The 6,000-nt window shown below is 31.2% G+C and overlaps 1 non-coding gene across 1 annotated transcript; it reads left to right on the forward strand.

The window, feature by feature from the left end:
- Nucleotides 1–5,686: 5,686 nt before the first annotated feature.
- On the forward strand, nt 5,687–5,757 carry Smp_tRNA_01554_Pseudo_TTG.1.1. Its single transcript has one exon. It is a non-coding gene (tRNA).
- The last annotated feature ends 243 nt before the right edge of the window (nt 5,758–6,000 follow it).

Genomic DNA, 6,000 nt, shown 5'->3' on the forward strand with positions numbered 1-6,000 from the left:
TATATCGAAGGAATTCAGTAGTTATTGAAATGCCTATGAAACGTTTTTAGATAACATATATTTGTAATCATTATGATTTATAAAATGAGTTATATTAATATCATACAATTATATAGATTAACGGAATCAAGAGAAGTGTACAGGAATGAATAGTGCTATTGTGTGCTTTATTTGACTGTATTTTATGAAACATACTACACATATATAATTAAACAGTTAACACATAATGTACTCCATCGATGAACACGGTGGATCTGATGCAGATGTGAAGGCGCGGATCGGCAAAACGAGAGCAGCATAATTACAACTGAAGAACATCTGGAACTCAAAACAATTGTCAACTAACGCCAAGGTTAGAATTTTTCAATACAAATGCCAAGACAGTTCTATTGTATGGGGCGGAGACGCGGAGAACTACGAAAGCTATCATCCAGAAGATACAGATGTTTATCAACAGTTTTCTACGCAAAATACTTCGGATCAGATGACCAGACACTATCAGAAACAAGCTACTGTGGGAGGGAACAAACCAGATTCCATCCAACGTAGTAAGTAATCAGGAAGAAGCGCTGGAAGTGGATAGGACACACATTGAGGAAATCACCCAACTGCGTCACAAGACAAACCCTCACATGGAATCCTGACAATCAAAGGAGAAGAAGAAGACCGAAGAACACATTACGCCGAGAAACGGTGACAGACATGAGAAGAATGAACAAAAACTGGATAGAATTAGAAAGGAAGGCCCAGGATAGAGTGGGTTGGAGAATGCTGATCGGCGGCCTATGCTCCATTGGGAGTAACAGGTGTAAATAAGTAACGTAACCTAATGTACTCAGAACTGATAAGTAAATCAGATTTATTTGTCTTGGTGGTGGTATTACAAGTTGTTAAAAGGACATGGATAATTTCACAATTTTTGTTGTAACTATACAGTGGATGCGAAAAAAATTGTTAGTAATTTTTTTTAACTTTTAGGCTCTTGGATAAGTCGGATTGTTTGAATATTCAGTTTTGAATAACTGTTAAATATCAGTTATGAAATTTGTATTCATATGAATACTACAGTAGATAAGGGGTAAACATCTTAATCATGAACGTTTTTGGCAGAAGACACTAAATTCTCTTAAAACAGATAAACAAAGGTGACATAAAATGAGTGTTTAATCCAAAAAGAGTGGCATTCATATTCGAATCTCGCGAGGCGGGATCGTGGATGTGCACTGCTGAGGAGCCCCACAATAAGACGAGACGACTATCCAGTGCTTCCAGGTTTTCCATGGTAGTCTAGCTACAATTGACTTATGATCTCAACTATTACAATTCATATTTTGCCAAGCATTTTTTTATTCACTTCAACTTTATTACTTCATATTCAGTGAACAATGGGGTACTCGTAAACCATGTTTTGTAACACTGAAGATTAGATTAGGCAAATGACTATATGAAGCAATAAATGTTTGCCAGTCCATGGCTTATTACCAGTTAGGGTACCATGCTTACCATCGATTAAACTAATGACTAATATTAATAATGATTTCTAATACCAATAATTACAAACCACGATATTAAAAATAGGTAAGCTAGGAAACAGAACATTACTTGCCACTGTCAACTGATAACACTAAATCTTTAACTACTTGGGTTCAGAAAACTTCAGTGGTTTAGTCCTGAACCTGCCAAGTTAAAGAAGAAATCTATGGTCTGCTAGTCTAATATTTAATCCTTTTTAATAGATAAAGCTGAAAAGATCAAAACTGCTCAGATATAAAACCATAATAATTTTTGTTCCCATCGTTTTCATGAGTGATGTCAGCTTTTGATAAAAGTAATTCATAAAATAATGTATGTAATCTCAATGGGTATAAAATACAACTATTTTATTAATTTTTAATTTCTGTATATAAGTAGTATAATGATATGTTTTTAACTTGTATCTCACTATTTATTCATTGTAAATCAGTAACATATATATAACAATAAATATGTCATCATAATATTCCATATTCCATATAGTCAAAATGTATTTTAATCAGACTAAAAATTGTTCAGCTGGTTTATTTCCATTTTTCCTATTTAACAACTATTCACTTGGGTAAAGTATTTTATCCAGAAAAAAAAATTATAATATTTGACGGTCTTTCTTCCAAAATAATTTTCATCTATATCACATTGCATGTCTCACTAATTCGTTAAACGATCATAGATACAAAGTATGCTGAGTAAATATATATTTCTCCTTTTTTTTTTCAGAAAAGAAAAAAAATGTTAAACATAAAATACATTAGAGAGAAATTTCGATCAATAATTTAGAGTACTACATCATAATTAAATCCAAAAATATTAAGTGAATGTGTGCATATCACCGGAAATTTCTATATTTATGAAATAAAACCGTTGACAATGTAACTTACTTTTGACAAATGAATAAACCCGGAAAGATTATATGCTTTATTCACACACATACACAAAATATATATACTTAGTAAAGCTTGAATTCATTGAAGTGAAAATAATTTTCTGTCATGTTAGCGTCCATTTTACAATTATGTCTATGATACAAAACAGGAATATGTTTACGAATGAATGAATTATTTTATTATTGTTTTAATATTATCAATGAAGATGATATTAAATACTCGATGAAAGCAAAAAGATTGTACCATCCGATAGAAGATCTAACGGAAACATACTGGAATGAAAAATAACTTTTTAGTGATATGTTTTTCATTCCGACGATTTCGATTGCATAAACTGTATTATAGTTTCCAATATATCTAAGGGTTGTAAAAGATAAAACTACTAATACTTTTCCCGAACGGATGGTTTATTCATTTAAAAAAACAAAAGGATTTATTTATTAGTCTTTGACGAAACCAAAACCATGAAAAATATTTCAGTCAGATATTGCTATTATATAGTACCTTCTGCTATGTTTAGGTTCCAATGATAATTGATACTAAAGGTCTATGAAGGTCTACTCATACGTTGATGTAGAATCACGAATATATTTTATTTAGCTGAAGCCAATAAGTAAAAGTCTCGTAATTTGGTTTCTTGCGGGTTATAATGGAAGATTAGGCAAACAATGTATCAGTTATCAGCCTTTGATCAATCAATGTTTTTGTTTTACGTATATTAAAGTAACATAATCGATTTTATAATCCCTCATCAAACTGTTTAAAAGGTATATAGTACTACACAGAATTTGACCCCAGGAGATTAAGATATTAATTCTTATCTTTAGGTTAATCCTCACGCTGTTAAAATAAATTACGTATATACTCGTACGATTATGCATATGGCTATATACTGTACATTGCATCTGCAATTAATGAACTGCCTGATTATGTAGATATGCTAACTTTTTAGTAACGGTTATTTTGTGGAACCAAAAGTAATTGATATTGTTTGGCCAAAACTTCTAAGGTATTTAAATGAATTAATTAAAGTTCATGCAAAATATCTTTTTGCAGGATGATGAATATTGTTATCACATAATACTTCTTCATCAAATCGTATGTTTTCATAATTATATTCAGATGTTGTTTCTGAATGTTAATCTGATAATGAATATTCTGAACAAATATTTCTTTATGGTAAATGAAGTTAAACAGTCTAATACCACCACCAACTACAAGTAATTCATTGCACATCATATTTTATTTATAAGAATATTTGTTTTACAAGAGCTCGTCGATTTGAGGTGAGATTCTATCCCAAGTTTCTTATAAAAAGCTCTGACTGTTAAAGTCTAACCATGTTAAGAAATAGGTAGACACTACCTATAAAACTAGGTGATCATTGGGTTGTAACACAAGCTAACTAAAGTGAGGAAAGTGAACCACTGGATTCGCGTCAAATGATTCTATAATATGGGTCATATCAAATGAGCTCGCAATCAGAGATCCCATTCCATACAGTGTCATGAATGAACACTTAAATAAGGAAAAAAACATCAATTTCTATTGATCCTTTGCTCAACTGTTTAGTTCAGTCTCACTGTGTAGTCTAGCTTAACTTTAAAAAAGTATGTAGGTATCAGCGAAAATTCCCACAACTAATGGGTTAGAAAATAGTTTGCGTGATTGAACAAATTTCAAATTGCGATCCCTTTGAATTTAATTCTTTTATTTTACGTGATGGTCTTTATTTAAACAAAAAATGAAAGAAATGTCACTAAAGTGAGTGATTAAAAACAAAAATGACATATTCTGCCAAAAATTGGAGATTATCTTAGTCAATTAAATTATATAAATAGGCGTGTTGATTAGTTAGAACATGAATTATTACATTTGTTTTTTCCGAGAATTTTAATAAAAATTTAAGAAAGAAAACATATAATTTTTGCAATTAATTGTCTTTTTTTTATTTTCATATTAGTTTTACTTGAATATACCTACTTACTTACGCCTGTTACCCCTCATCGAGAAGCATAGGCCGCCAATCAGCATTCTCTATCCAAACCTTTTCTGGGCAATCCTTTCCAGTTCTTTTCAGTTATCATTCATCCTTTTCATATCTGCTTCTATTTGCTGACGTAATGTGTTGTTTGGCCTTCCTCTTTTCCGCTTCCCTTGAAAATTCCAAGTTATGGATTGCCTTGTGATTCAGTTCGGTGATTTCCTCAATGAATGTTCTATCCACTTCCAACGTCTTCTCCTAATTTCCTCATCAGTTGGAAACTGGTTTGTCCTCTCCCATAAAACGCTGTTGCTGATAGTATCCGGCCAGTGATTGTTTGAATATAGATTTTTGTATATTTATTCGTTTAAATCAATCAAATCTCTAATACAAATTAAAGTCATCTGTTTACTGTTTATTTATTTTCTGAAGAAGTGGCTTACACTGAGTCACGAAACGTCAGAAAATCTAATTTTTCTACTCATTGGGATATTACAAATATATTATTTATTTATTCATCTGTTTACAGTATTTGTTTAAGTGTTTGATTATATTTATAGGTAATTCAACATTTATAAACAGTATATCACCAAGTGTTTAGTATTACATTTAACTTTCAAAATTATTATATCACTATGGGCTAATGGATACAAACTCATTTAAAATAAATAACACTTTTTTTCACGTAGACTGTCATTAACTTAATGAGTAAATGTAAACTTGATTGTACTACTGTAATAAATCATTTACTATAATTTTTAAATTTATTTATAATGACTCATATAGTTCACTCATTTGGAAAGTAGTAATGTTCGTTTCAAAAAACACATATATTCACTTATTTACAATCTGAATTTTACTCATTCAATCGTTTGTTACCAACAATATAAAGGTTAGAGTTGAAAAACATTCTCATGAAACATAGATATGCTATAATTTATTTGAAAATAATCTGTTATAGAAGAGGTTTATAAACGGATCTTGTTGAAGTTTATTCCGACTCATACAAATTATTATCATCTAATTTTAAGTTGTAATTCTAATTACAACAATCATAAGTTTCACTTATGATTAATTGAATCTTCCTATTGATGTTTAGGACTGCAATTGATCAGCTTACAATGCTTGTGAATTAAGGCTATATCGAGGCAATACGCACAGTATGAACATAGGCCAATTAGAGACTGACCAGTTGCAGTACTAAACATCAATGGGAAGATTCAAACAAACAATACTAAGTGAATTCAAACTTCACCCCATTGCACAAGCAAGTGGCTATCAGTACTCAGTAGCTGAATGGATAACGCGATGGCATTTGAAGCGAAAGGTGCTGGGTTCGAGTCCCAGAGTGCACATCAACTCTGAGATGCAGGTACATCCAGCTGACGAGTCCCAAATAGGACCAAATGCGCGTCCTGGATTCCACTACTAGCCACTATCCATCTTTGCTTACAATACTAAGTTTGTCAGAATTCATATGTAATATAGTTGAATGTTCTTTTAGAAAATCATAATGATCATTATATAACTTTAAAAATGCTTTCAACTCAACACGAAATGAGAATGTATCTGTTCGAAATGTATACAAATGGTCAA

The sequence above is a fragment of the Schistosoma mansoni genome, chromosome 1, assembly GCF_000237925.1.
Source record: "Schistosoma mansoni strain Puerto Rico chromosome 1, complete genome".
NCBI classification, from domain to species: domain Eukaryota; kingdom Metazoa; phylum Platyhelminthes; class Trematoda; order Strigeidida; family Schistosomatidae; genus Schistosoma; species Schistosoma mansoni.